Below are 14,449 nucleotides of genomic sequence, written 5' to 3' on the forward strand. Positions count from 1 at the left end.
TAATTAAAGTTAAGTTAAAAATAATCTTTGACCGAATTGCCTCTAGTTTCAAAAATAAGTAGTTAGTCGACGTGGAAGTTTTATTCGAATAATAGTATCCATATTTCAAAAGTAAAACAGAAATTCATCTATAAGAAAACGAAATAAAATACTGAAATTTTTTAAACAAAGATATATATTATATTCGAATCATATCCTAACTAGAGAATCTAAAAATGTCTTTAGACGTAATTGTATTTTTGTTTTTAAGCGAAACTTTTCTTCCGTTTATGGTATTTGCTAATCCTTGGATATTAGAAAGTAATCAGAATCCTGATTATAAATGTGCTATTAAAAATGAATTAGTAAGCATTATTTATAAAATAATCATAAATATGTCTTATATTCTGCATCGAAAACAATCGATGTACAAAGAGATAGTTAAGAAGTTTATTTATTATTATTGTTTTTTCTACTTTAGTGTGTTCCTGATTCCCGAAACCCGTGCTGTCATGCGCATCTTCAATGCAAAATAACATTTCCAGGTGGTTTCTTTAAATGTATTGATAAAGGTAAAATAGCTATCGTTAAAAATAAAAAATCATTAATCTGAAATTATAAATCCTTCTAATAATTATAACAACCTACGTGAATAAATTTTCTATTTCTTACTTTAGTGCGATTGGGGCAAACTTGTAATAACGATAATGATTGTTCTTTTATAAAAAATGCGATTTGTTCTGAAGAATTTAAGAAATGTGATTGTAAATCAAATTATCGATCAGAAATGGATATAATATGCGCACCATTATTGGGTGAAAATTGTGAAAATAATGAATTATGTGACACTGAAAATTCTATTTGCATTAACAATCGCTGTCAATGCAAAGCTAATTATATAAAAAAATCGAACAATAAATGTGTGCGAAGTAAGCATATGATTTACTTATATTTTTGAGACTGATTTTGATTTTTACTTTTATTCTTATAGTGGTAATAGGAACTTCTTGCGAAAATGATACAATTTGCGAAACTATAAATTATGCGAAATGTTCAAAAGATAAAGTATGTGCTTGTACACCAAACGCCGTAGCATTAGATGCAACAAGATGTGTCCTGATTTATGATTCAGTATGTTGGACAGCTAGTGATTGTCCGGCAGAAAATTCTATCTGCGTTGACCATAAATGTCAATGTAAACCAAACTTTGTGCTTGAGTCCTATATTAGATGTGTCCCATGTGAGTAAAATTAGATTTTTTCTAAATAAAAAACTACTTTTGATTATATTAAATTAATATTTTATAACACCATTGGTCTAGCTTATTTGGGAATGACTTGTAAATCTGATTTCGACTGTACTAAATTTATGCTTCATACTGTATGTTCTGAAAATAAAAAATGCGCATGTGAGCCCTCATATAACCGTGTATCAAACAGAATGTGCACTCCAATTATCGAAAGCTTAGAGAATAACCTACTAATGTTGAAGAACATTGCTATTTGTGTTGATGATGATTGTCAATGTAAACCTAAATATGTATACAGTGGGTCAGCATGCGTCCCATGTAAGTACAAAAGTGGTTATAAAGCTATTAGATTTATAAGAAAAAAGGATAATCGAAAAAAAATAATTTCATTTTTGAGAAAATTATTTCTAAATATAATTTGATTTTTTCAGTAATTTTAGGAGAACCGTGCAGGGATCACAGAGATTGCGATGCAGTAAATTTTTCTGACTGCTCAGAAAACAACGTGTGCGTTTGTAAACGAAAATTTGTTGCTCTAAATGGAACAACTTGTGGATCTCTCATAGGTGGATTTTGTTTATCAAATGAAGATTGTGTGACTGACAATTCAATGTGCATTGGCCAATTTTGTGAATGCAAACTAAATTTTATATCTCTTTTTAATAATGACAAATGTGTGCCGATTAAATTCGAAAAATAATGCAAATTTATGGAAAGATTAATTATACAGGAAAAGGATTTCTTGGCGCAAGAAATATTTTGCATTATGAATTAAAAACAAAAATTTTTCCAAGTCTGGAAAAAATTTCTTGGCTCAAGAATTTTTTTCTTGCTCTAAGAAAATTTTTGTTTTCAATTCATAACGCAAAAAATTTCTTGAGTCAAATAAAAATTTTTTTGGGGCGGGTAAAAATTTTTTGCCCCAAGAAATCTTTTTTTTCCTGTGTATACGTAAATCACTTTACATTTTCTTATTAAGTAACGTTAAGAATAGTAACAGATATATGATTTTTATCTCCATACGTCATTATGTTGAACTGAAGAATTTTCCATAAAGACTATATTTATCTTTTTATTGTTATGCACATATTTAATTGTAGCTTCTGATAAAAATTTATTAAAAATGTTCATATTCATGCTAAAAATAAATTTTTCAAAATATTGTAATCACTCAAAAAATAAATCTGCTAATAATGTATGTATTACTTGCAGTTTTGTAGAAAATGATTCGTTTACTATAAGAAATTTTTTTCCTATCGAAATAAATGATTAATGAACTCATCATGTCTATCAAACCATCACAAATAGTCGACCATTAGTGAAATTTTAAGTTTTTTAGTCACATCACGAAAATAGTTTCTAAGACATCCTCATCATCGGGGGTTTAGCCGATCTGAGTTAATGTCTCCAAAAAGCCCACAAGAATGGAATAATGAAAGATAGAGTAGAACTTAATCGTCGAGCAGACAAGAGATGAGACAATAAGACGTATATATTCCAGCGATCGCGGGAACTTGAGACCGGTGTGATCGTTTACACGGAAATTGTAGGCGGTCTTGTAGCTTTTCTGCGATTCCAATCGACGCTACATCCTGTAGTATCATCATGACCACGACGCAAGATGGTTTTTTACCTCTAGTAGATAACCACAAGCTATACTTTCATAAATATCATATTTTAGATATAGAGATATCTTATAATTTTTATTTTTTTCAAATCTAGACTACGGATGTTTACAAGAGAATGCTCGTCTCTATGATCTCATTAACAAAATTTTCAACATGCAGATATAATTTTGGTGATTCTGTCATTTCATATCCTATATACATTAGAGAGAGTGTGTTACGTATTTCTAAGAAGAATGTTCCATAAATAGCTACGTGAAGATTCAGCGGGTGTACTACCTGGAATCACGGGTCTTATGTTCCCCCCACACTAGATTAGTAGACTGAGAAGAGTCGATTGAGTCATGCGAGCAAGTGGGAATAAGAGACGAGCTAAGATTTTTTTTATTTTAATTTCACTTTAATATCAAAGAATTAGAATTAAATAGAAAGGATCTGAACCAAAAAAGAAACCACGACCTCTCGATGACGATGTTACACATCAATGCGAGACAGGAATTTAAGACTTGTTCGTGCTTGTATCGGTAGGTCATCCAGGTCTAAATAAACGCCTTCATGTTCTATAGAAGCCTTTATTTATAAGATTTCGCCGAATTGCGCTAATCGAATTACCGATTTATGAATAAACAACCAGAGCTTATTGTAAATTAATATTTTATCATACATTCTCCAGTCGTAAGTGCAGACATGATAGATATTTTTCAAAAATATTTTATGTTTCAGCTTATTTTTTAATGGGGTCAGTAGAGCAAATACTAAAGCGTGACCCTGTCATATGTTGGATTGCTCGCGAATCGCGAATCAAATATAATTTATACTGTAAAAAATCGGGAGTGGATACGAAATTTGGTTCAAAAAATATTTTATATATAATTGAAATATATCATAGGATTTTCTGTGAAATATATGACCTAAAAGCTAAGTGATAGTTTCCTTCTGAGTTGTAATTTGACATTTTATCTCTTTCCAGTAATTCGCGGTTAACGAAAAGTCATTAAAGCTGCTATCGGTAACGACTTATCAGGAAGACTGAGTGGTTTGGTATCGGAATGACTCAGAAGTCAGAAGTTGTATATAAAATAATCAAGTAGAATAACTATTATGTACTTGACTATGTTTTGATACTACTTTTTGATTTTTTTTCGTATTTACAGACAAGAGTTTACTCCCGTACTGACAAGACTGTCCGAAGTGAATAGAAATTGTATGTAACACGGCAACGAACCTCGTCAAGAAATGATAGCGTCGATTCCGACGAAACGTTTCACGGACCACGCCTTATTTAACCGGATTTCGCCGTGACGGTGTCTCGTGCCCGTTCTCCGCCTTCGGGGAATGATATTAAATCCCGAGAAAAATAATATATAGGGGGCTGTAATGTTATGTCGCCGATTGGTGTATTGGTAAACAAGATTGGCTTTCGTCAAATTATAATATATTGATAATAAAACACTTTCAAATTTTATATATTTTTTTTTTTGTTCACACAACTGTAAATAATATTTTTATTTATTTTTAAGTAATAAATATGTATTAAGTATTTAATTTTATTGGGTAAAAAAACCAGTAGCTAAGTAAATTGTCAATAAAAAAAATGTATTATTAATTTTTGAATAATATTATAATTCATCATATTTATTAATAAATAAGATTTGTTTTGACTTTTAAATATCTTTTTATCCATATTTTATTTCAAGTTTAAAAACTTATTTACTTATCAAGATTTTTTATATTTTTTACTGAAATTACACGTAAGAATAAATTTTAAAAATAAATTTATTCTATTGAATAATTTGAAAATTTATTATTTTTATGACTGACTAAAAATTTATATTTTTACTTAATATATTTTTAAAAATTTTTCTGATTAAGTTATTTATTTCATAATGACAATTATCAAAATTTATCAGTAATTAAGAATTCTTAATAAATTTATAATCACAAATAATTTTAAATCACTTAATGACAGTGATAATATTTTCTAAGAATGAATTTTAAAGTTTCGTAGAAAATCTAATACATATTTATGACTGATATTATTTTAAAATTATTATTTCAATTGAATATTCATAAGATATTTTTTTATATGCATATATAATAATAGATAATTATCAATTTTATACGAAGTAGCGGTTAGTAAAATTTTTCGAAATCATAATCAATATTCATCAAGTTGATGTATTATTTTATTTTGTCAAGTCACAGCTATATAACGCAACATAACGTCATAGATAAATCATATAATACATTTATATATTCACATCCATATATAAAATGATTTAGTGTGTATATATATTTCTTTTTTTTGTAAATCCTTCGTATGATTACCTGAGTTCTCAAGTTTCTCGTCGGTTTACGCAGTCGCGCATCGATCATCTAAAGAAGTTACGGTCTGTTGGTTTATTTTCCTCTCGCTCTTAAAACCTTTTTTACTCAATCTATCTCTCCTTCTCAATTATTTTATTATTATTTTTTTTTTTCATTCATTTTTTCCAGTTAATAATTCATTTTTATTCCGTTTCTCACTCGCGGTAATTCGCAAAACATTATTCTTCGCAATGTTCAATCGATTCTCAGTACAATCGGAATTAATTACAAAATAAATACTTTTTTTTATTTCACTGACTCATACACCAAAATATATGATAATTTTAAAATTTTTAAAAATTTCATTTTTTCGTGCTAAGTTCAAAATTTTTTAATTTTATTAAGGACCAAATTATTCAAAATAAAATAATGAATAATTATATATGATTATAAGTATATTTAATTATGCAAGTTTGTATAAATTGCATAATATTTTAATGGAGACTTAAAAATTATGTCACGCGCGAGATTTGAACTCACGACCTCTGACTTACGAAAGCTGGTGTTCTAGTTTGTAAAATAGACTTTCGTACTCTGTGATATAATTGAGAAGCGTCAACAAAATAATTATTTGCTCGTTTTGTAAAAAAAATTTACCGCCATTTTTTGAATTTTAATTTTGAAATTTTGACGTCATCTTTAAATGCAAAGTAGACAAAAATAACAAGGACTGGTTTTTAAAAAAATTTCAAAATATATTTTACTATCAATATCGTAAATATATATCTTTAATATCAATAATGAAAATGTACGGCATTGAGATAAAATAAGACATTAAGTGCCCTGGGTTATTTAATAAAATGATAAAAAAGCGAATAGAATTAATGGATTATTTTTTCCACTTCTGAGAACTGTCGTAATTAATTTTTTGTTCTCGGCAGGAGATTTCAATTAGCCTGTTGGACCACCGGTTTAAATGACAGCTATTGTACTGTTGTTTTTTTATTTTATTTATATTATGTGTAGATTTACCCACTTTCTGAGAATATACATTCGCTACTGACGTTTCACTCTAGGAATTTCGATAACAATTGATCTTAACAGATGATAAAAATTTGTCCTATGTCATAGATCGTATATGGATTTTCTACGAAAAATATTACATTAGTGTTTTATTGTCGTATTATTTTATAGCTAAATATAATAATAAAATGATAATGGTGATGATGACGAATCAGACCCAAGATTATAAAGGAGAGACCCGATAAAATTTTTTAATGGTTCGTAAAACAAAATTTCAATTTTCATTTTCTACTCGCAAATACTTTTGCTTTGTTTATTTATTTTTTTTAACATTTTGACCCAAATATTTTGCGTTCGTGTTTTCTATTTTGGCAATTCTGAGTATTAAATACACACGGCCGAGTTTTTAGCGCATGATTATGCACTTAGCCAGCTGGCAAATTTACCAGACATTTAACTTTTAATCTAATCTAATAAATTTCAATAAAATATCTTTATTGAACGTGAAATTACTTACTTAATTACTAATCTTATCTATTCACATTAAATATATGAATATATTCAGCAATAAAATCAATTTAAAAATTTTATTTTTCAAAAAAAAATATTTCCCGCCATAATTTAATTTGAATCACAAAGGAAACTGACCAACAAAATTTACGTAAAAAGTATATTATGAAACACAAAAATATACAAAAAAAATATGATTGAAAAATATCTCGCGTGTCTTCTGATATCCGAAAAATATTAAAACCCATATCTTGCAAAGGGTTACAAGGTCATCATATTACATTAGTTTCGACATTGCCATTGCCTTCACATACCACTAACTCGGTTAATAAACACATTTATGTATCGCGTGTGTACTACTGACAAGAAAAAACAACATAATAGACTCGCGTTATGAAAAGGAATTCCCACAGATCGGGAATTATTAAGGCAAGGAGAAGCAAATGGTAAATAAATAAATATTTAATAAGGACATGCAACAACAAAAAATTAATTTTTTTATAAAATATATACATGTATGTTTCACATATATATAATGATAAAGACAAGTTGAGGTTGCGTACATTTAATAGACACAATTTTCTACGAATTGTCGACATCAGCGGGAGCCTGACTATTTCGAAGCGATCTCCGTGACTTCTTAGAAATGCTTACCGACACGCAGGTTAATTCAGTCACTGAAGACAACAGTGTGCTTCTGTACACGACCGTGTCGTACTATCTTTTTATATACATATATATGTATGAATACCACGTCACTGGAATCGCTCATAAAAGATCATTAATCTGCACTGCATGTACACGTGTCTATTTGACATTTCATTTTTTTAATTAAAATCCAGTCTAGACTTTCATCAAATTTATCAGTAGCCAAAAATAAACTTGAATTTTTTTTTTTAAAGTATGTGCTAAAGATTACATTGTAAAAAATCGGGAGTTAATTCGGAGTGGTTATTAATTTTATTTAAATTCAAATTTACTCCGTCGAGTTTTGGAGTTTTTACAAAAAATCACTCCATGGAGTAAATAAGGAGTTTGTCTTTTCAGAAGAGTGATCTGGATTTTATTTAAATCCGAATTCACTCCATTTCTGAGTAAATTTCACTTCGGATTTAACCCGCGTTCACTTTGCCAATTTTTTCAGTGTACAGAAAAATAAAGCAATAAATTGAAAAGTATGACGTGATAAGTCAATGTATTTTTTATAAAATTATCACCGAAAATATGAATAAAAGAACAAGGAATTATTTATTGTATGATTTATTTTAAAGATGATTTAAATATCTGGGCGATAATGAAAGTTCATGAATATGACGAATATTTAAATAATCGTTTCAAAGTCAAAAGTTTAACTACAAGTATGTGTATATATTTTTTGAGAAGGTATAAAATATATAGATGATTGACAAGACAATCGTTTGATAATAATAGTACAGAAATATAATGAAAGAAACGAAAAAGAAGAGGATAAAAAAAGTAAATAATTGCTGACACATATCACAATCTGACAAGTGGCTATTCGTAGAAGTCGTTACGCGTCAACGCCGCATGTGAAATAGATTTATACGTGTATTAGACATTTTAAAAGAAAAATCAATCGTTGATTTTTTTTATTTATTTCGAACCGCCGTACATAGAATAATCAAATAAATTACACGGTCTATATATAAAGAACGTAATAATTTAACAAATACTGCGAACTACATTTGCCCTCTTCACTCGCCTTGTAATTATTACGAGCATGTCAAACGATAGTCAATTACGTATTCCAAGAGTTTAGTGCTGTTATCATATCACTTAAATATTATCAAACGTATTCCACGAATTTCTTTTACGTAAACAAATCAACGGCATTCCGGAGAAATGCCGTGCCGATTAATAGCGCAATAATCTAATTTTTCGATCTTATAATTCATTGCGAATGCGATAACTCAATATCGTATTAATGTTTTTAATTATTGTTGTTATTATTATCTTTTTATTTTTTTATTGGAACGCGCTAATGAAATGTGTTCCCTATTTGTATGTTCGTTATCTCTTTTATGCCTTGGCACTGCCGTTGATAAATGAGCAATAGTAATGTAGGTTAACGAGTTCATAGGAGTGTCCTTCACGATCTAACGATTAAACAAATGAGGAATAAATAATAATAATAATTAAGAAGAAAAAAAAATTAGACAAGTATTAATGCTAGGATATTTATTATTTTATTTTTTTTTTTAAACACCGGATAATTTATCATGATTTTTAATTTTTATATTTCAAATTTAATATTTTACGCGCCTTTTTTTTATACACAAAAAGAAAAGATTTCTTGTTGCAAAATTGCATTTTAAAATTAAAACTAAAATTTCCTTGGGACCAGAAAAAATTTTCATTTGTCAAAAATTTCTTTTTCCTTTCAAAAAATTTTTTTTTGGGGTGAATAAAAAATTTCGCACAACTATTCATTTGATTGGTTGTAAAAATAATTATGTAATGAAAATGGAATATTTTATTAGTCTTTCGACTATTTCTGTTTACAATAAATTGAAAAAAAAAAAAAATATAAAACAGATAAAATTTATTTGCGAATTTAGTTAAGAAATTTAAAAAATTAAAATTTTTTATATATTTATAAATTAAAGTTTTTTATATATTTATAAATTTTCATAATGTAGGTCAGTTGCAAATATATCATTTATTTGAAATAAAATATAAATCATTTTTTTGTTCCAAAAATAAAAACTCATTTCAAAAGATTGGCGGGAAAAAATAAATAATAAATTTTAATAAAAATTTATGACATTAATAAATGTTTGTATATTAATTATAAACTTTTTTCAAAGCCAAGCTGTAGTGAATTTAAATATCAATTTAAATTATATTCGGCATTTTATTTTTTTTCTATTTTATTTAAAGCATGATAATTTATCATTCAAATAAAAATATATATTTTTTACCGCGAAACCTATTTTAACTCAACACGTATGTAGAACACGTGATGATTGATTTTACAAAATGAAATGACCAGATGACATATATATTAAAATATGACGTATGAGTTTGAGATAAAAATTAAACGACAGATACGCAATGTAAAGTAAAAATATTACGATGGTCAACAAGCAAATAGACTTTCTAAGAATCGGCAAAAATATAAATGCACACATACATTCATACATATATACATATTCAAATATTAGAGCTTAATTTGTTCGTCTGTCTGACAGACATCAAGACTTGCCAGAATGTCATTGTCGATCGACGTTATAACTAGAGTAGTGGCGCCATTTATTTTTAACATTTAAAAAAAATTTCGACGAGACACCGACGAGCCACTTTTACTACTGTACTAATATATTATTTCATTTATACAGATAACTTGCTTTTAAAATATATATAAATAAAATATATTCTAAAAAAAGGCTCTATTAAATTTACTATCTATTCCAGTAAATGTTTTATCTATAAATGATGCGGTCGCCGACGTGTATAAATATTTTTTAAAATAGACAAGACAAGACAGCAAAGTAGACATATTTTTATATATGTATATATCAAGCATATGAGTAAAGTATGAGGAAACTGAAACTAGTATAAATTTATATACGTATATTTATATATATATATATATATATGTGTGTGTGTATGTATATAAAGACCACGAGATCCTACGACGTCAATCGGTCTGTTAAATGTGGCTTTGACGTCGTGACGAATTCTCGTAGTTTCAACCCACGTAAAAATTTTAAAAAAGAAATTCAGTTCACTTATATTTCCTAGAATAAATATTACTTTTTTTAATCTTTATGACATGTCTTTTTGTTATGTATTTATATTAATCTCTAAAGCCTTATAAAAGTACACTTTAAAATATGTTCAAATAATTTTTTTTAAAAAAAGTAATTTTTATTTCTCCGAAAACGACTGTAGTAAAATAAATGATTTAAAGTTAGTGTATTGATGAAATAATCCCGGAATAGATAAAACGGTATCTCGAAAAATGATATCGAGTATGTATATATATAAGCCGACAAAGGCAGTATATAATATAAGATTATCACATGATTTCTCAGTACAGAGAACAAAAAGGATCAAGCCTGGGTCGATCGTCAAGTATTATAGAGCTGAAAGTATAAAAGAGCGTATTCTTGGTTTAGTTGCAAGGGCAACTGCTCGAGCTCGCGGAAGATCACGATTCTTCGTAACCCATCCTCCCACCCTGCCTATCCTATCCTCTATACACAACTTGAACTCTATATACGATACTTAGCTCTTTTCTCGTGTCCGGTCCATGAACTCTTTAGGGATTAAAATTTCGTACTAAGGTTAAGATAAATGAGAGTGGACCGAGAGACAAGAAGAATTAATGTGGTATAGCCTCTGGGCTGGGTCTAATGACCTTATGATGACTATTGCTTTTTTTTATCCTTCACCCTTTCTTTTTGTTACAAGAACAAAAAAATTTATCTTCCATATACTTTTTACTTAGACATCCGCATTCATTAAATTTTCATTACACGGAAGAGACGGATTTCAAAATTTGGTTTTAATTACTATTTGAAAAGTAATCCGAAACCATTAATGGATTCGATGGCTTTTACTTTTGTCAAAAGTAAGATCTATTAGATCCCATCAGAATTTTCGGGTTACTTTCCTCATGTTAATTTTTTTACTTTTTTTTTTTAGTGAAAAATTATCCTTCACACAATCACTCGGAGATTCGATAAAACCATTTTTCAAAAAGGCATAATCAAAAAATTAGCGGAGGGATTTTTTTTTATGACAAAAAAAAAATACTGCGCTGGCATAACTCATCATCGAATAAAGTGAGTCTTTTTGCATAAAAAATATATATTTATGGATGGTATATATACATTTTTTTTTGTATCTTGTCAGGGCACGACTGAAGACAAAATTTACTTGGTCTTTCTACGAATTTGAAAGCAAAGGAACAGCCATCGGTTAAAGTTAAGTCTCATTTCGTGGATAAAAAAGAAGAAGAATAAGAATAAGAAGAGACGAGATGTAAGAGGGAAGAATGAACATGATTTCGGTTTGTGTGCATGGAAACCCTTTGTCGTCTCTGACAGAGTAATATGTGTAGTATGTGTACCACAAATATACATATATGAAGTGTACAAAGAGAAAGAGAGGTAAATAAGAAAGAGACGTTTAAAAAAAAGTAAAAGAAGCAAGACATGAGATTTACACGGCAAGCTGTGCCCATCCTTTCAGAGTTTGCCTCGAGAGTATCTTCCGGGAATGGGATCCATATACCAATACCAGTTTACTGTGCTATGGGACACAATATGTACACAATACATCATACATTTCAAAGAATTATTGTTGTAATAATAATAACTCATATTTTTTGGTTTGTCTAGGTTATTCTCATTTAAATTTATCTACAAGCGCTCGCCTATTCGAAAGTTCGGATTCGATCTTAAAAAAAAAAGTTACCCTCCGATTTATTTTTACCAGATTTATAGCGGCACTTTTACACGGGTTTCAAAAGTCTACTGAAACCCATAAATTTATCACAGATAAAGTGCGGGAAAATTTAAACTTTTTTTTGAAATTCAAATTTTTACTGAAAAAAATTTTTTCTCGATTGAGAGTTAAAGAGTGGGGGAATCATTAAGAAATGGAGATCGATCGTATGTCAGTCAATTATCGATCATTATAGCACGCGAGCGCCGATAAAGTGGCGATTATTACTTTTCTGCCCGGTTTCTTCATTGTCGGCGCTTATAATGAATTTTTTTCACCTGTGCGAATTTAGCGTCTCATCGAAGAAATTGCGAAATCAAAATGACCTGGATTGATAGGTCGACGTTAGGTCCGTATAGGTCCACCAAAATTATCGTTAGGTCACCTATAGTTTTTTTATGAATAATTTTTGAAATTTGGCAAAAAAAAAAATTTCATTTTAGCACCTCATTCAGAAAGAAACCAATAAATTTGATCATTTTTGCATTCCTTATCATTAGGTCCGTATTGGTCTTTAGTTTTTCATCCTAAAATAAAATATTTGTTTTTGCAAAATTTCAAAAATTATTATTTATAAAAAAAAAACTATAGGGGACCTAACGATAATTTTAGTGGACCTATACGGACCTAACGTCGACCTATCAATCAAGGTCATTTTGATTTCGCAATTTCTTCGATGAGACGCTAAATTCGCACAGGTCACGACGCCACTGCAATACGGTGTGTCAGTTTAAACGTAAAAAAACAACCCTGATAGCCAAGTTGGCGAGAAACTGACGAGAAACTTGCAGCCGCAACTGGAACCAAGTTGATCGCCAACAGTTGGTACCTCCAATAGTTGATGGACATTTTCTGAGAAAGTTGGTGGCAAAAGTTGTAAATCCAAAAAGTTGACGATCACTTTCTGAGAAAGTTGGTGGCAAAAGTTGCTTGTAAAAGTTGGTGATCATAAGTTGACGGTAAGTTTACTTTCAATTTCCTCAGAAACTTGCATTCCAGTTGCGGCTCCATACTGCCGCCAACTTTCTGAGAAAGTTGGCGTTAACTTGTAGCCAAAAGTTGCAAAAGCTGAAGTTGTCGATAACTTGTCGTCAAGTTGGTCGAAAACTAATGAATGACCAACTTTTTCTCGATCAACTTGTGTTATCAGGGAAAGAAGGACCTGGACCACTACTACTGAAGTTGTCGATGATACTGACTGCCGCTATCGAACCGTCAGTTGATACTCAGCAATCGACTTTGCGATTTTCTCTGGCCCCCCACTCTGAAAAGAATTTCATCGATATTCTTGTTCAATATTCTTATTCTTGTTCTTGTTCGATATTCGATATTTGTATAGAAAAAAAATTTGTATAGAATGAAATTTATTGTAACTGCGCGTAATTGTTAATTTTTAATACTTTTTTTATTGCGTTGAACTTTAACTTTCCAGATAAAAACTACCGATAGACGATTTTTAATGAAATAGTTCGAGTGTCAAGGAATTGATATTTAGAAGAAAAAATCTCAGAGCCTGCGTTTCAGTTGCGTTGAAAAATAAATGCGGTCGAAGCTAGATGTCAGATAACGAATCCACTGGCTATAAATATTAGAGAAACTCATTTCTAGTTCAGCATATCCATTCTTGCAACGATTTACAACAAAGTCTCTGTACTGATCACGGTAATAAAATTATTTTATTTTATATTTTTAGAAATTTTTTTTAATATTCTAATAACTTTTGTTTTAGAGAAAAAAAACGAAAATGAATAAAATATTTTTACTGTTATCAATTTTATTCATAATCGGGCTTCTTGCCAATGCAGCTAAAGGATGCGAAGGCCAATGGGTAAGCAATTTTCGCGGTCTTTTAATTTAAATTCCTATAACTTATTTTTGAAATTTAAATTTATGGATTGATTTTTCTGGAAAACTGATGTATTGCAATAAAAAAATAAATTTTTTTAGTGTCATCCAGCAGGAGGGACTCATTGTTGTCAATTTCACGAATGTACCCAATGGCTTTTGCCAGGTAGGTGCGAAGAGGAAGAAGACGACGATTGAATCCTCACCAGAAAATAAACAAGAAATTGTGTTGGAAAATTTATTACAACGAAATGCTGTCTCATCGATTTTGTACTATTGGTCAATAAATATAAATATTAATAAATACTATTATAATAGTAATTTGTTTTAATTTAAAAAATTAAATTGACGAGAAATTCACACAGACGGCACTTATTTTCAAAGAATCGATTCGCTGAAGAAATTGCGCGGTAAATTTAAATATTTGAAAAATAAA

General features: G+C 29.2%; 2 long non-coding RNA genes across 2 annotated transcripts; both read left to right on the plus strand.

Annotated features, from left to right (window-relative positions):
- Positions 1-10,382: 10,382 nt before the first annotated feature.
- Positions 10,383-12,528, plus strand: LOC128667428 (uncharacterized). The gene is made up of 3 exons (XR_008403390.1): positions 10,383-11,290; positions 11,365-11,504; positions 11,575-12,528. It is a non-coding gene; the product is annotated as an uncharacterized LOC128667428 (long non-coding RNA).
- A 427-nt stretch (positions 12,529-12,955) lies between these two features.
- LOC106693477 (uncharacterized) lies at positions 12,956-14,322 on the plus strand. The gene is made up of 3 exons (XR_001345155.2): positions 12,956-13,830; positions 13,898-13,996; positions 14,116-14,322. It is a non-coding gene; the product is annotated as an uncharacterized LOC106693477 (long non-coding RNA).
- The last annotated feature ends 127 nt before the right edge of the window (positions 14,323-14,449 follow it).

This window comes from Microplitis demolitor, chromosome 3 (assembly GCF_026212275.2).
Source record: "Microplitis demolitor isolate Queensland-Clemson2020A chromosome 3, iyMicDemo2.1a, whole genome shotgun sequence".
Lineage (NCBI taxonomy): Eukaryota > Metazoa > Arthropoda > Insecta > Hymenoptera > Braconidae > Microplitis > Microplitis demolitor.